This window comes from Suncus etruscus, chromosome 7, assembly GCF_024139225.1.
Source record: "Suncus etruscus isolate mSunEtr1 chromosome 7, mSunEtr1.pri.cur, whole genome shotgun sequence".
NCBI classification, from domain to species: Eukaryota; Metazoa; Chordata; class Mammalia; order Eulipotyphla; family Soricidae; genus Suncus; species Suncus etruscus.
This window is the reverse complement of record NC_064854.1, coordinates 44,760,573-44,777,547: the sequence shown is the minus strand read 5'-3', so window position 1 is coordinate 44,777,547 and position 16,975 is coordinate 44,760,573. Positions and strand designations below refer to the sequence as shown.

The 16,975-nt window shown below is 41.5% G+C and overlaps 1 pseudogene; it reads right to left on the bottom strand.

Annotated features, from left to right (window-relative positions):
- Positions 1–6,571: 6,571 nt before the first annotated feature.
- LOC126013514 (cyclin-H-like) lies at positions 6,572–14,171 on the bottom strand (annotated as a pseudogene).
- Positions 14,172–16,975: the final 2,804 nt, after the last annotated feature.

Below are 16,975 nucleotides of genomic sequence, written 5' to 3'. Positions count from 1 at the left end.
TGTTTGATAAAGTTGAGTTGTGGAGCTTGATTGTTTTTGTCAGAGGGTGTCGGGTGTGTCTGCTGGCTGCTGTGCCTTTGGGTAGGAAGAAAATCTGCCTGCCCCCATTCCAAGAAAGCCCCAGAGTTGTTGGCCCAGGGTCCTGGACAGTCTATTGAGAAGTCACTGGCCATAATTTTCTTTTTTAAATATGATATTTAAAATCAACATATTTTCAACATAAATTTCAAACTCACAGGATCAATTTTTCAGTGGAGTCAGGATACTTTCCAGAAATTCAAAGAAAAGTAGATGTGTTCCATTTGCACATTTGATTATGAAATTTTTTTGTTTGTTTGTTTTTGTTTTGGGGCATCATTTGGTGATGATGCTCAGATGTTATTCTTGGCTCTGTATTCAGGAATTAATCCTGGTGGTGCTTAGGAATTAATTCTGCTCAGGGACCATATAGGGTGCTAGGAATTTTACCTGGTCGACCCTGTGCAAAGCAAGTGCCCCACCCATGTTTTATCCTTCCAGTACCCTGGAGTTAATTTTTTTGTTTGATTTTTGGGGCCACACCCGGTGATGCTCAGGGGTTACTCCTGGCTATGCGCTCAGAAATGACTCCTGGCTTGGGGACCATATGGATGCTGGGAGATCAATCTGTGATCCGTCCTCGGTCAGCCACTCAAGGCAAATGTCCTACCGCTACGCCACTGCTCCAGCCCCAAGAGTCAATTTTTAACTTGTTGTAGTTAAGGTAATGTATAATAGTCATGTTAACACTTAAGGTCTTGATGCAGTTACTGCATTCACTACCATCAAAATGCCCAAAGGCCTTATCACTTCTCCCTCCCACTCCTCCCCTGTTTTATTTGGGAATCTCCTATTGTAATCTAAAGCTAAGGGTTTAAATAATGTCTATTCCTTTGTTTTGTTTTGAGGTGATTCTGGGAATTTAATCTTCCTATGACTGTTGGGAGATCAGATCCCTAGGAAGGCAGGGAAGGACCACACCTCAATGTAACTATGAGAGAAACCGAATTCCATTTGGAACTGCTGGAGAAATCAGCATTGGCACAGATCTGTGAAAAAACAAGTGGCACACTAAGAGTGGAGAACATTCAGGTTAATTATGCTGGCAGGCCCAGCTGAAGTTGTTTGTGTTTGAAAAACTAGGCCCTGAGCAAAATTAGAAGTTTCATTTTATGGGGTATCTGATGAGGGGCATTTACAGCAGATGGCTTGAGAATACAGAAGCAGAAAACCTCAAGTTTATCATTTGTAAAGCAAGGATTATCTCAAGGATATCCCAAATACCTCATAGTTACATCATGTACCAGAGTCAGCTGCCCCTGGCTATTCCTGCTCCTCTAATGTTTAAAATAAGGGCAGAGTCTATTTTTCTCATCAGAGATTCATTTCACTGCCATCCTCAGTATTGAATGACTAGTATGAAAGAATGTCTATGAGTCTTGAAAACAAAATAAATGATTAAAAATGCAGGGGGATATATATTAGAATTGGAGTCCCAATGTGAGAAAGTTTGAGATAATCTTTTCTATATCCTGGCAAAGACCTGGTACTTGGCAAAGAAATTTTTTGTTTGTTGGTTTGTTTTGGGTTTTGGACCACACCTAGCAGTGTTCAGGGGTTACTCCTGGCTCTGCACTCAAGAATTACTCCTGGCTGGCTCAGGAGAACCATATAGGATGTCAGGGATTAAAATCAAGTCAGAAAACAAAACAAAACAAAATTAAAAAAAACCTTTAAGTGGGCCAGAGAAATAGCACAGCGATAGGGCATTTGCCTTGCACGCAGCTGATCTAGGACAGACGGTGGTTCAAATCTTGGCATCCCATATTGTCCCTTGTGTTTGCCATGAGCAATTTCTGAGCACAGAGCCAGGAGTAACTTCTGAGCACTGCGGGGGTAAGACCCAAAAACAAACAAAAAAATTAAAAACAACAATAACAAACGAAACAAAAGCAGGTCAGTTTTTCTGGAAAAGAAAAACACTTAACTCCCTATACTATCACTCTCATCCCAATTTTTGTTTGTTTTGAGCCACATCTCCAGGCTCTTTGCTCCTGGTGGTACTCAGAGGACTGTGCTGGGAATGAAATCCTAGGCCTCCTACATGTCAAACATGTGCTATAGCTCATTGAATTTTCTCTGACCCCTCCAGGAAAAAATATTGAGGGTGGAGCATATCTCACAGTGCTGAGGGGGTACTCCTGGCTATGGGCTCAGGAATTATTCCTAGTTGGCTAAGAGAACTAAATGGGATTTTGGGGATTGAACTCAGGTTGGCCATTTGCCCTACCTGCTGGCCCTTTCCTTGGCCCTGAAAGGAAAATTTATTAAGAAAGGGAAAGGTCATAAAAAGTAGGCTGAGATATTAGAGTGAAGGCAGTTTGATATGGTGGAGTGAATGTTCCTTTTCCCTATTTATGGTAAAGGCTGTAGGGGAAGGTAGTTTTAATTTCTAGTAGCTAATATGGGACATTGTCATTTCCCAGAGTCATTTGACTCTATCTCGATGGGACTGGACAATAAAAAGTGAACATAAGCTCTCAAGGGAGAACTTACTATGGGAGAAATGCTACAGACCAGGAAGGGTAGAGGCAAGGACCTAATGCAAGTCTAGGCAAGGCTTCTCCAGTTTGGTCCAAGTAACAAGTTTGGATTCAGAGTGAGTGTCCATCTTTTCAGTTGTGTTAAAAGATGGTGTCTATGGAAGGAATACTTGTATTTAATCCTAGCTTTGTACATTCCTTCCTTCCTTCCTTCCTTCCTTCCTTCCTTCCTTCCTTCCTTCCTTCCTTCCTTCCTTCCTTCCTTCCTTCCTTCCTACCTTCCTTCCTTCCTACCTTCCTTTTTTTTTTTGTTTTTGGGCCACACCCAGTGACACTCAGGGGTTACTCCTGGCTATGCGCTCAGAAATCGCTCCTGGCTTGGGGGACCATATGGGACGCCGGGGGATCCAACTTCAGTCTGTCCCAGGTCAGCCTCATACAAGGCAAATGCCCTACTGCTGCACCACCACTCTGGCCCCTTCCCTTCTTTTAAAAATTTTTTGAAACACTGTGGTTACAATAAAGTTCATGATTGAGTTACAGTCATACAATGTACAACAACCTTCACCAGTGTGCATTTCCCAGAGACTTCCCCCTTCTAAAAGAGACAGTCAAGGCCTAATCCTTAAAATCTGTGAATTTTCCTATATGTGAGTGGAAGAGGAGGGAAGCTTTGCAGTTGTCATTAAAGGAATGACTTTGAGATAGGGAGAATATTCTGGGTTACTCAGGAGGTTTGTAATCATGACTGTCTTTAAGAGAGGGAGACAGAGGGAGATTTGGTCACAGACAAAAGGTAAAAGACTTGGGAAGTAGGGCCGGGCGGTGGCGCTCGAGGTAAGGTGCCTGCCTTACCTGCGCTAGCCTAGGAGACGGACCGCGGTTCGATCCCCCGGCGTCCCATATGGTCCCCCAAGCCAGGAGCGACTTCTGAGCGCATAGCCAGGAGTAACCCCTGAGCGTCACCGGGTGTGGCCCAAAAACCAAAAAAAAAAAAAAAAAAAAAAGGTAAAAGACTTGGGAAGTAGAAGTCAAAGTGATGTGGCCAAACTAATCAATGGCAACTGCCACCAGAGTTTGGAAAAAGCCTTAGGAGTGAGCATATCCCTCACAATACTTTGGTTTCATTTTGATAAAACTGATCTCAGACTTTCAGTCTCCTGATCTGAGAGAATAGATTTTAGTTATTTTGAGTCACCAAGTTTGTGTTAATTTGTTACAATAGCAACAGGAACCTAAGAGATATTGGTGTGATTGGAAAGACTGAGATGCAGATGAGATGGCAGAAATTTAAGAGCTCCCATGCAAACACTTAGACTGGTGGTCTAGTCCCTGACTGCAAGGTCATGAGCCACATGGAAGAGAACATCCTTTTTATTAGTTTTTTTTTTTTTTTTTTTTTTTGGTTTTTGGGCCACACCCGGCAATGCTCAGGGGTTACTCCTGGCTATGTGCTCAGAAGTTGCTCCTGGCTTGGGGGACCATATGGGACACCGGGGAATCGAACCGCGGTCGTCCAAGGCTAGCGCAGGCAAGGCAGGCACCTTACCTTTAGCGCCACCGCCCGGCCCCAGTTATTTTTTTTTTCACCCTGTGGATCCGTCCAAAAATGGAATGTGAGCAGGATTAGGGTTTGAAAGTGAACTAAAACAAAATAAAAAAACCTAACACTAAATGAAGGTTCTTATCATTGTAAACCACCTGTTGCCTCACACTTAGCATGCCAACAGCATTCTGTCTTTCTATAGAAAGATGGCCCCTGTCCATCTTTCTCCTTAGGATAGGGTTCCCAAGCCACCTCCTACTTTCCTCTGCTGGGTCCTCATTGCTTTGTCTCACACTGTCACTCTTTTGTTCAAGAAGCATATTTTCGTGTGTTCTGTCAATGTGTAGGTCCCACTTGTTGGTCTTTTCAGTGGGCAGCCATTTCTCTCAGGAATCATGCTTCAATTCTGCTTACCAAGGATCTGATACTTTTCTGACCCACTGAGAGGCCTTCCATATGGTTCTCAAAGGTGGCTTTAGAATTACTCTTGGAAGCAAATTCAAATGGTGTCTGGTGGAGATGTCATCATTTGATACAGTCCCAATAGCTTGGAGGGTGGGACACAGCTCTGTAGAGATGGCATAGGCTGTCTTGGATGTTCTTTTGAGGGTCCTTTCTTGGGCATTCACATTTTGGTAGCTCCGCAATAGCATTGGTTGCATTACTTTTGTCTTCAAGTCACCCTCTTTGTTGTAGTCTCATGACTAGAAAACAAATAATTTAACCCATAAGGAAAGAAAGGGAGGACTTTATGAACCTTGGATGTGGTCCTAACCACAGGACCAGCTGAAGTGATAATCTAAAATAAAATTCTAGTTCTACAGAAATTTTTGAAAGAGGATGCCTTGTATTTCCAATTTAGGTTCTTCTACTAATTTATTGAAAAATTACCATGTCCTTAAAACATCAAACATGTGAGCCAAAATACATTCAGCAGTGTCTTTAGCACCAACCACACATGGAAAATATAGACGATGATATCATTACTAACTCAACATAATTGCAACCTGGTTAATTGCACCCTTGTTTAATTGTATGAAAAGCATAGCTTTCTTTCTAGGCATGCAAGGTGCATAATAGACATTATCTTCTTGTTTTTCTCAATGCCTTTTCTTCCCCTAGTAGCTAGGGAGTAGTATCATTATTATCTTGATCTCATATGTCTCTATTTCTCTATGCAGAGACAATTTTCCTGTGAGTGATTTGCCCAAAGCCCCATTGGCAATAAGAGCAACTAAAAAGAATGTGGTTAGTCTTAATTGAAAAATCAGAACATCCTGTTGAGGCAACTTTAGGCCACAATACTGGGGTATTTCTAGTTGCAGGCATTCTTGGAGAAAGAAGAAAGCATAACATGTTAGCGATTTCCCTTTATTTGTGGATAGATCAGAAGGAATAAGGGTGTAGATAAGTAGAGCAATGAGCTGTGATTACTTTTAAGTGTTCAGTATCTATTAGAAACATTTTCTTTTATGATGACTCTGGCATTGCCTTTCATAGCACAATAAAGTAAGAGTAACAACAAAATCTTGAACAGAAATGTGATTCTATAGCAATATGTTGCTAGTAGAGCCATTCTAACAATGATAAAACATTTAGATAAAAACATTTAGAGCTTGGGGCTGGAGAGATAGCATGGAGGTAGGGCATTTGCCTCATATGTGTAAGGACAGTGGTTGGAATCTTGGCATCCCATATGGTCCTCCAAGCCTGCCAGGAGTGATTTCTGAGCGTGGAGCCAGGAGTAACTCCTGAGTGCTGCCGGGTGTGATCCGAAAAACCAAACCAAACCAAACCAAACCAAAACAAACATTTAGAGCTTAAGTATTAGCTTCTATGTGAACTAACTGTATGGTTGTCAACAGCCCTTCTAATATCCCCTAGTCTCATTTTTAATTTACTTTAATTTTATTTTGTATTTTGGGGCTACACCCAGCAGTTCTCTATGGGAACACCAGGCTTTATGCTCAGAAATCACTCTTGCTAATGCTTAAGGATCTAGATGGGGTGCCAAGGATCTGGGGTGCCCAGGTCCACACATGCAAGGCAGGCACCTCACGTGCTGCATCTCTGTCTCTCTGTCTCTGTCTCTGTCTCTGTCTCTCTCTCTTTCTCTCTCTCTCTCTGGCCCCTGGGTCTCCTTTTGTATTGTTTTTCTTTGAAGAGGAGGATCTGGGGCACACCTGGCTGTGCTCAAAGTTTTTCCATGTCTCTGTACTTAGGAATCACTCCTGGCAAGACTGGGGGAACCATATAGGATACAGATCAAACCCCAGTTGACTCCAGTTGACTGCTTGCCTAGCAAGTCACCTTACCCACTGTTTTAGGAACATTTTCATTCCTTTTTTGTCAGAATTTTATGGCCTCTCTTCATTTTTCCTTTCAGGTTAGAATATATGAACTTTTCTTTTTGGTAATCCAATATGAGGAAGTCTCTTATTTTTATTTTTATTTTGTATTCTTTTTTTTTCTAGCTCATTAGAAAACACTTCATTTTACATAAAACAATCCTGAAAGGCCCCCATCTTTAAATAATAGGAAAGTTTAATGATACATATGTGTTTTCACATTATTTCATCTTCAAATAGTTGAAAGTCAGATGTAATTTATCTTCTACATTAGCTAATAATGCTGACAGGTCTATTCCAAATGCTTAAAGAGAATCTTCCAGATCATCATCGGTTCATGCCTCCAGCTTGTATTTCTTTGAGATGTAATCATCATCTTCTTCTTCTTCTTCTTCTTCTTCTTCTTCTTCTTCTTCTTCTTCTTCTTCTTCTTCTTCTTCTTCTTCTTCTTCTTCTTCTTCTTCTTCTTCTTTCTTACATAATGCTGATCTGGATTCAATCCCTGACATCCCAGCAAGTCACCTTGAGTCTGACAGGAACATAAAGCCTGAGCATAGAGCCAGGAATAAGCCCTCAGGACTGGTGGTAATATTAAGGGCAAGCTCAGCAGAATGACATTTCTGTAGTTTTTGTTTCAGAATAGCAACTTCTTCAGGTCTAGGTGCTTCATACTTTTTTTTTAAGCAAGTTTCTCACACTTTTCATTGTATTTAACAACTGTGACAAACAAGTTCTATTCTCTTTCAGCATCAGTCTTTCTGATAAATAACTTTCCATAGTGATTCCTGCTTTAGATGCACTGGGTAAAATGGTAGTCAGGGGCAATTTGAGATGGCATGTATAAAAGATAAGCATCTGTTGGGACTGGAGTGGTGGTACAAGGGCATTTGCCTTGCATGCACTGACCTAGGACGGACCGCAGTTCAATCCCCCGGTATCACATATGGTCCCCCAAGCCAGGAATAATTTCTGAGCACATAGCCAGGAGTAACCCCTGAGCGTCACCAGATGTGGCCCAAAAACCAAAACAAAAAAGATAAGCATCTGTGGGGAGCCTAGCTGATGAAACCTGGGACATAGGACACCTCAGTAATTCCTAATCTGGTCACCCACGTGACCAAAAGGCCCATGCCTTGAGAACAAAGGAAATAGACAAAAATAAAGTAATTCAGAGCAGCCCAATATATCCAGCCAGAAAGAAAAATATAGAGTTTGCCTTTGTGTTAGCAAACATTATTAAGAACTCTGTTTGAATCTTATGCCTTTTAGTAAAACGTGCTCAGGTCTATCTTTTTGCCCCTCCCTATTACCTGCCCCAGTTTATGCTAATGAATGCTTGTAACTGTGATTGGTGTAAAATTTGTAACACCCCTGACGTGTTTCAGCCCTTAAAAGCTGATCCCCCAACAATAAACTTTCCTTTTTGAACAGCATGCGTTGTCTTGAAGGCTTCTGTTACTAATTTCTCTAGTTCTTCTTTACAGGTCGGTTCTGCTCGAGTGAACCCACTAATAACTAGCAACTTTCATCTCCACACCCCCGCGGGTCGGGGGACTCCCGGAAGTTGCAGAGTGGCGCCCACGTGGGAGCTCGAGTTACAGAATCTGATCGGGTGGCAGAGTGCGACAAGTCCGGAGCTGAATTACGTCAGGTAAAATAAATTAAAGCAACGTAATTTAGTAGTCTAATGCCTAGGTAAAAACCGCCACCCCATTACAGTCCCAGAGTAAAAATGGGGACCAGCCCGAGTAAAGGGGCGAAAAATTATTATATACAAGAGGAACTAAGAAGTAGGAAGATTAAAAGTTAAAGAAACTTGTTGAAATATTGGGATCTCCTCAAAAGCATCATAGTAAAATCTGCTTTTAACCCTAAAAGCTTGCAAATTAAGAAAGATGCCCAGGAGCATTTGGAGCACGCCTCCAAACAATGCTCACACCCCAGTTCCCGCTCCAGCTCATTTTTGCATATTGATTCCCTTTCTCCCCCCGAGGAGCCTTCTTCTCTTATGCAGAAAACTCTTTATCCCTCTCTGCGAGCGGCAGCCTCAGAGCCCCCTGAGGAGAAGCAGGACTCAGAGGAAGAAAGTGAGTTGCAGGATAAAACTGATCCCTACCATGGGAATGCAACCTCTCTTCCCTCACAGCCCCCCCCCGTTTGATTTGCCCGCACCCATAAAAATGCCTCTTCCAGAACCTGATAATCCTTTATTGATAGAGATTCGGCAGCTCAAACAGCAAATTGCCCAGCTTCAAGCTACAGATCCATCATCTCCACATTTTTTGTTCCCCGTCCATGGCTCGGACGGGGAGGACTGGGAGGAGGAGGGTGAACTCCCCTCTTTACCCCTTGGCAAACCCCGCACGAGGGTGCAGGCCAGGCAAGAAGCAGCCGCAGCTGCTGCTGCCACTTCAGCAGCTCCAATTCCAGCTGCCAGAGCCCCCCAACACCCAGCCCAGCCCGACAATGGCTCCCTAGACCATAGTCCCGATCAAGCAGAACCCCCTGACATTCCTGAAGTCCCTATCAGACGGCAACTGCGGCAATACAAGGCCCTCGACAGAAAAAACCTCAAAGAACTTTTTACTGCAGTCACCTCTTATGGCCTACATGCTCCATACACCTTGTCTTGCCTTGAATCCATCGGTGGCGGCGGCGCTGTTCTGCCAGCCGAGTGGCGAGATATTGTTAGAACTGCTTTGAAAAATGATGTTTATGTTTCTTGGGAAGCTAATTTCCTATTAAGATGTCAGGGTATTGCTGCAGGAAATGATGACCTTTATGCCCGCATAGCAGGAATACCCCCATATCACGTTCTTAAAGAACAGTGTAAACTCCCTAGAAGCTTGCTTGCAAACACGGCTCTCGCTGCCCTACGAGCTTGGAAGTCCCTTCCCCGGGCTGGTACCTCTACTGCCCCGCTCTCTCAGATAGTGCAGGGCCCAAACGAACCATACAATTCTTTCATTGCCCGCCTTTCAGAGGCTGTGGAGCGTGTCCTGGGCGTCACCGCCACAGACGCTGATAGTACCCTAGTGAAACAACTAGCATTTGAGAATACCTGTAAAAGTATCCTTAGAAACAACCTGAAAGGAAAGTCCTTGCATGATATGATAAATCTCTGCCGTGAGGCAGACCCCTTTGTTCATAAGATCGCCAAAGCCTTTGTTGCCTTTCAAGGCCAGAACAAAGGAAAAACCTGCTTTCAATGTGGTGCCCCGGGCCCCGAAACACATTGCATTCCAGCCGGCCACGGGGATCAGCCGGCACAATCCACTCCACCGCAGCCAGCCTTCTCACAGCAGCCCCAGATCCAAAGCTCCCCAGAGCGCCTCATTCATAAATAGCTATCCTTTCAAAATGCTAATAATACCTGCAATATATTCTTAGAGGCAACCTCCAAAGAGAAACCTTTTGGTGTTTTAAAAATTTATACAGCAGGCCCGGAAAGATAGCACAGCGGCGTCTGCCTTGCAAGCAGCTAATCCAGGACCAAAGGTGGTTGGTTGGAATCCCGGTGTCCCATATGGTCCCCCAGGCCTGCCAGGAGCTATTTCTGAGCATAAAGCCAGGAGTAACTCCTAAGCGCTGCCACGTGTAACCCAAAAACAAAAAAAAAAAAAACTTTTTGGTGTTTTAAAAATTTAATCGTACACACAGGTATTAAAATCTGAGTCTTTTTATATTTCTATTAGAAAATTTATTTTAATTCTTAAGGTATTTAAAAAATAAGGTGAAAATAATGTGTTTAACCTTCCTAATTTGGTATATAATCTTTACAAATTATTCACTTAAAGTCTTCAAAGTAAAAACAGTTGTTTTTTAAAGTCAGTTTTTTATACCTTTAATAATCATAGTTCATACTCTTGTGTTTAATCATAAAAATTTTAACACTTTATTACAGCTGTCTTACTATTCTACTGTAAAACCAATTTATAACAAACCTGTTCATTTTCAGCAAATAATATCATACTTCAGAGTGAAAACTTCTTCTACAGTGCTCCCCTAACCATTTCACTTAATAAAATTTTTAACTGCTACATTTTACTTCATGTTTTAAATTTCAAATTAGAATTGTTTTAAAAATGTTTTGTGTTAAAGCTAAACCTTAAAATTTATTTTCAGCAGTTCCACTCCAGCTACGTTAACAATTTTTTACAAACATGCCGGCTAAATATTTAAAAGCGCTTGTTAATTTTTCTAATGCAAATTTTGAATAAATCCTCTTGTCTGTTCATGTGTGTGTGTTATGCGTGAAAGTGGCCACAATGTTGTGTTTCGTGTTGTTTGTTCTGTTTATTTGTTATTTTTGCATTTCATGATAAATACAATTTTTAAAGCCTTATCCATTTTTGAAATTTCAATTAATTTTTTTTAACCTGGCTTAGTCTGGTCATCTAACAAACTGTGAAATCCTGCTAAAAAATCCTGTGCTAAGCTAGCTTTGTCCTATCAGCATGGCAGAAAAAGTAGGAGATGGTAAATCCCAAATTTCTCAAATGGCCATCAGGAATAATTTTTTCCTGGAGAATTTTTGGACTTTACAATCACCCAACTTTCTGCTTTGTATAGTTAAGGCCAATAGAATAAGGCCAAATGTGGCTAAAAAGAAGCATCTAGCTTTAAAATGATAACTAATAAGTTTAAAAAAAATCATTTAAGTTCAGTTTAAAGGTTTTTGAACAATAGGCTATCATTAATTATAAAATTTTTTAAAGTGCTAAAGTCTGGCAAAAGTCACAAGGCATTCCTGTGGCATTCAAAAATAATCATTTTGCCTCCTGCCAAGCTGTTTTCTTATAGACAACTTCCTGCAGCTTCCCGCAGTCCTGTCCTCATTCACTTCAAAAAAGCCTGTCACCCCTCCTGCTATTGCCATTCCTGCGAACCTGTTTCTAACTGACTCCATCTTTGACAATGCTGAATTTGGTACTCTGCCTGGCTGCCTCCAACCACCCCCTTCGAACCAAGGCTTCATTAATTTGTTTGCTCCACTTGACTCTCCCTTGCAAGACGATGACAACACCTCTGGTTCCTTCCCTTCCCCTTTTATGGTGCCGGAAACATAGCCAACTCCCCTGGCGATGTCAGCTCAACCTCTCCCATGCCCTAAGCTCTTCAGAACTCTGCCTGCTTCCTCACCCTTCCAGCCCACGCGGTCTTCCGGACCCCCCTCCTCTTCTCAGCTCATCCTTGTCATAATCAACGCCTCTGCCCAAACGCCTTCGGTACCTGCTATTCACCCACCTCACCGGCCTAAATTGCTGCCTTAAACTGCCTTACTTCACCAACGACACCAACCTTCTGCAATGCGGTATGAAGCTTCAACAACGTGGCTTAACTTTAAAACTAGTGGTGGAACTTGAACTTTGCCCCTTGGTACCCAATATGATTCCCCCTATTGAAAATTGTAATCAAATTCTTGTCGTTGATTTCTCCTTTCAGTTCATAATTGCCCTCAATTTAACGTTTTTTGCCTGTTTCACTGGTTTATCTCCCCCATTGTTTTACATTTGTTTCTTTAGTCCTAGGACTACTGTGTTTTGGTTGTTTTAATGCCTAAATTGACTGTTAAATCAAAAATTGCCTTATTACCTCTTAAAAATAACCTTGTCTCTCTCCCGCTGCAGTATAAAAACAAACATTGCCTCCACCCCAGCCTTATTGAAAGGCCTGGGTGTTACTGGTGTAAGCACAAAAATTTATTCATTGGTTCATACTCTATAATCTGTTAATGCCTTATAACTGTTGTTAAAAATGTTTACAAACTTAGAAAAAGTTTACACTACTTAACTGTTAAATCCCTAGCAGTATTAAAGCAAAAAACTGCCATGGTTTAAATTTGACTTTTTTTGAGGGAGGGGGAAATTTGTGTCATCCTCAGAGAAAAATGTTGCTTTTTAAAATAAACTTGGCTTAGCTAAAGATAGCATTAAACTTGTGGAAGAAAGTCTAGAGAATAGAAATAGACAGAGGGATTAAGATGAGTCCTGATATAAAAATTGGTCCTCTACCTCATCCTGGCTGTCTAAGCTGCTACCTAATTGGTCCTTTCATTGGCTTTTTGCTAATTTTTCCTTTGGCCCCAAGGCATTCTGTCGCCTCACAAGTTTGTTAAAAATCCGGTTACTGAGATTGCCCTAATGTTCAGTATAGGTCCAATATCAGTGGCTCTCCTAAATGCACCCCGAAGAACTTGAAGCCTTGGATATACCTCTGAGCTTTAAGGAGTTTTGAGTATCTGGCTAAACGCCCCTGCTTGCTCTGCTCCTGGCTGTGGAGATGCCCATGACGGGGATAGCTTGGTGCTAGTGTCTGGGTGCAAACATGGCATTCCTAATATTTTGCGCGCAAAAACTTTTAATTTGGTCTCTTGTTGCCATGTCCAGTACTGGAAGCCCACCAAACAACCTAAAACAGGCTACTCCACCCACCTTGCTCTTCTTCTTTTATTATTTACAGGAAAGGGGGAACTGTGGGGAGCCTAGCTGATGAAACCTGGGACATAGGACACCTCAGTAATTCCTAATCTGGTCACCCACGTGACCAAAAGGCCCATGCCTTGAGAACAAAGGAAATAGACAAAAATAAAGTAATTCAGAGCAGCCCAATATATCCAGCCAGAAAGAAAAATATAGAGTTTGCCTTTGTGTTAGCAAACATTATTAAGAACTCTGTTTGAATCTTATGCCTTTTAGTAAAACGTGCTCAGGTCTACCTTTTTGCCTCTCCCTATTACCTGCCCCAGTTTATGCTAATGAATGCTTGTAACTGTGATTGGTGTAAAATTTGTAACACCCCTGACGTGTTTCAGCCCTTAAAAGCTGATCCCCCAACAATAAACTTTCCTTTTTGAACAGCATGCGTTGTCTTGAAGGCTTCTGTTACTAATTTCTCTAGTTCTTCTTTACAGGTCGGTTCTGCTCGAGTGAACCCACTAATAACTAGCAACTTTCATCTCCACACCCCCGCGGGTCGGGGGACTCCCGTGAAAGTTGCAAGCATCTGTTAATGAAACTCTGTTGAGAAAGTCATCAGCTGTTCTCTGCAACATCTCTGGATTTTCCAACATGGGATAGTGAGTTTTCATATCAATGAGAAAGCCCTCAAATGGTTTATATCAGGCGTGGTGAACAAGATTTTTACCCTCACTCAAAATGGCAAAATGCAATATGTGTTTAATATATTATTGTTAAAATTATATGCTTTTGTGTGAGTGTTTGTCTGTTTTGGCAGGTCACTGCGTGGTGTGGCTCTCTAACGCTCACAGTTTAAAATTTGGGCTCTTTGTGTCGAACTTGTTTGCCACCCCTGGATATGGATTATGTACAATAAGGTGGAAATTAAGTTGCTGTGTAAGTAGGAGTTTATATTCTAAAATTTGTTCTAGTGCTTTCTCCTGTCCAAGAGGACTCACCCGTAGATTTCCAACAAATTGTGGGCTAGATACATTGAATTTGTCTACTTTGCAGGCCAAAAATGCACATGTAAGCATTATTATTCGTGAATGATATTCCATTACTGAGTTATTAAGGTAAAAACACTTGAAATACATACAAGCTATATCTACAACAGACCTTGGCATTGCTGGTTTAAACACTGAACAGAATTCCAATAATCTCTTCTCATAGTATTTACAGATCGTCATTTCTTCATGAGGCTCAAGAAAGACTGGGTCATTTGGAAGACCTCTTTTGCCATCACGTTGCATTTGAATTTGCAGTTGGCATCCACCTGCAGCTAAGCGAGCTTGTCTTTGGCGAAAGTCCAGCGCCGTTTCTGACTACTATTATGATACAACTTGCAGTGAAAGACCAGGACAAGGGATGAAGAGAAAAAGATCCTTCAGACAGGACAACTCCTTGGGTAAAGGCAGCTAAATCACTCTATTTTGTATTCTTTCTTTACAAAATTCTTTCACCTTAGAAGTGGAGCCAAAGTCTAAGATCAAGTTTTATTTATTTTAGTGGGGGAGGATGGGCCACACCCAGCTGTGTTCAAGGCTTACTTCTGGCTTTTCTCTGAGCAGTCTCTCCACTTCCTGGGTCTCAATTTTTAAATATGCAAAATGGGGCTGGAGAGATAGTATAGGGCACTTGCTTTGCACATGATTGAATGCCAGGTTTGATCCCGGCATCCAACATGGTCTCCTGAGTACCACCCAGGAGTGACTCATGAGTGACTCATGAGTGCAGAATCAGGAATTACTCTTGAGCATGACTGAATGTGGCCCCAAACCCCAAAAATAAGTAAATAAAAATATGCAAGACCTGCTTCATTTACTTTAACTGATGACTATGTGAACAAAAAGAGATCATATATGTCAAGCACTTTATAAACAGTAAACCTGCTATAAAAAAACAAACAAACAAACAAAAAAACCACCCAGGCCCGGAGAGATAGCACAGCGGCGTTTGCCTTGCAAGCAGCCGATCCAGGACCAAAGGTGGTTGGTTCAAATCCCGGTGTCCCATATGGTCCCCCGTGCCTGCCAGGAGCTATTTCTGAGCAGACAGCCAGGAATATCCCCTGAGCACCGTCGGGTGTGGCCCCCCCCAAAAAAAAAACCCCAAAAGGCAAACAAGGTATTGTGAAGCTTTACTAACTACAGTTAGAGTCGGAATTCTTGATATAGGTCATACTTATTTTCCAATAGAATCTCTTTTCCATTGGTGTAAGGAGCAACTCTGTAGCTCTACAAGTTAATGTCTACCTAGAAAGACAGGAATAAAGAAACTAAAGAAAAAAAGGAAGTCTGGGGATATAGATATATCAAAATTTAAGGAATGTGACAAATATGAACTCTTGTCTGCATGGTGGAATTCAAGAATATATACACTGCAGGGGATGGGAAACTTGAGAAATAAAGCTTTCCTATGCCTTCTGGAATGTGTGGATCTTTGTTCAGGATCTGTGAGGTAAAGAATTCCATAGGAAGTATTTGTTTAATTAATTGTAACCAGAATTTAGCTGTGGTTATGCCAGATTCCAACACACGATGTATGGCTTCTCTGACGAGATTCATGCATGCTTTAACCTAAGGGCAAACTTACAAAATTTGAACTCCTAACCTTTAAAATACAAGGCAGTTACTTTAGCCACTATGCATTCCAGCTCTTGTTTACCAGGACTGGGAGTTCTCATCAGACAGAGCCCCATTTATTTCATGTTCCTAGTGGTGTAACACTGAACAACCCAAAGGAATATCTGCTTTAAACTGTCTATGTTGGGCCAGAGAGATAATGCAGAGGGTAAGGTGTGGTCTTGCATGCAGAGGACCTGGGTTCCATCCGCAGCCACAAATAGTTCCCTTGAGCCCTTCCAAGAGTGATTCCTGCACACAGAGCCATGAGCAAACCCTAATTTTTATTTATTTATTTTTTTATTACCAATGACTGCCCCAGATTCAAAACCAAAACAAAACAAAAGCTATAGGATTCTGGAGATCTGAATGAGCCCATTACCTCATGGCAAGATTTGTGGGCTTGCAGAATTCAATAAAAATTGGGTTGGAATGTAGGGGCATCTATTTTTCTATAATGACACGTTGTGAGAAGGAAGGCAATTTTCTTGCACATTCCTCTAAAACCAGTACACTTGCAGAGGTTGTTTTTGGTTTATAAAACTATCCTCAGCAGACTCAGGGCCTAAGGCCCTCCTCTGAGTGCCAGGAAGGACACTGGGCCACAGAGGCTGTTTGTCTAAGCACTGATTAAAATCAATAATCCCTGCTCTCACTTGGCATGTATTAACTTCTCAAGAAGTCAAAAAGTGTACTTTAGTGCCTCTTTCTTTCTTGGTAATTTAATGATCATGTAAGAAAAAAAAATCTATTTTTTAAAACTTGATCTTAGGGCCAGAGTGATAGTACAGCAGTTAGGGTATTTGCTTTGTACAAGGCTGTCTTGGGTTCGATCCTTAGTATCCTATGTTGTCCCTTACCCCCAATCCCATCAAAAATGACTCCTGAGAAAAGAGCCAGGAGTAAGTCCTGAGCACAACTGGGTGTGGCCCGTCCCCTTCCCCACATAAAATAAATAAAACTAGGGGCCGGAGAGATAGCATGGAGGTAAGGCGTTTGCCTCTCATGCAAAAGGTCATCGGTTCGAATCCCGGCGTCCCATATGGTCCCCCGTGCTCGCCAGGAGCGACTTCTGAGCATGGAGCCAGGAGTAACTCCTGAGCACTGCAGGGTGAGACCCAAAAACCAAAAAAAATAAAAATAAAAAAATAAAATAAAATAAAATAAAAATAAAAATAAATAAATAAATAAAACTATCTTAGACTTTGGTTCCACTTATAAGTTGAAAGAATTTTGTAAGGAAATGTTACAAAATAAAAATAAGAGACTTCCTCATATTAGACTACCAAAAAAAAATGTTCACATGCTCTAACCTGTAAAGAAAAAATAGATGCCATAAAATTCTGGCAAAAAGAAATAAAAATGTTCCTAAAACAGAACAATAACAACAAAACCTGAACTGTATTCTCTGCAGGTTTCAAGGCAATCTTTTCCAAAA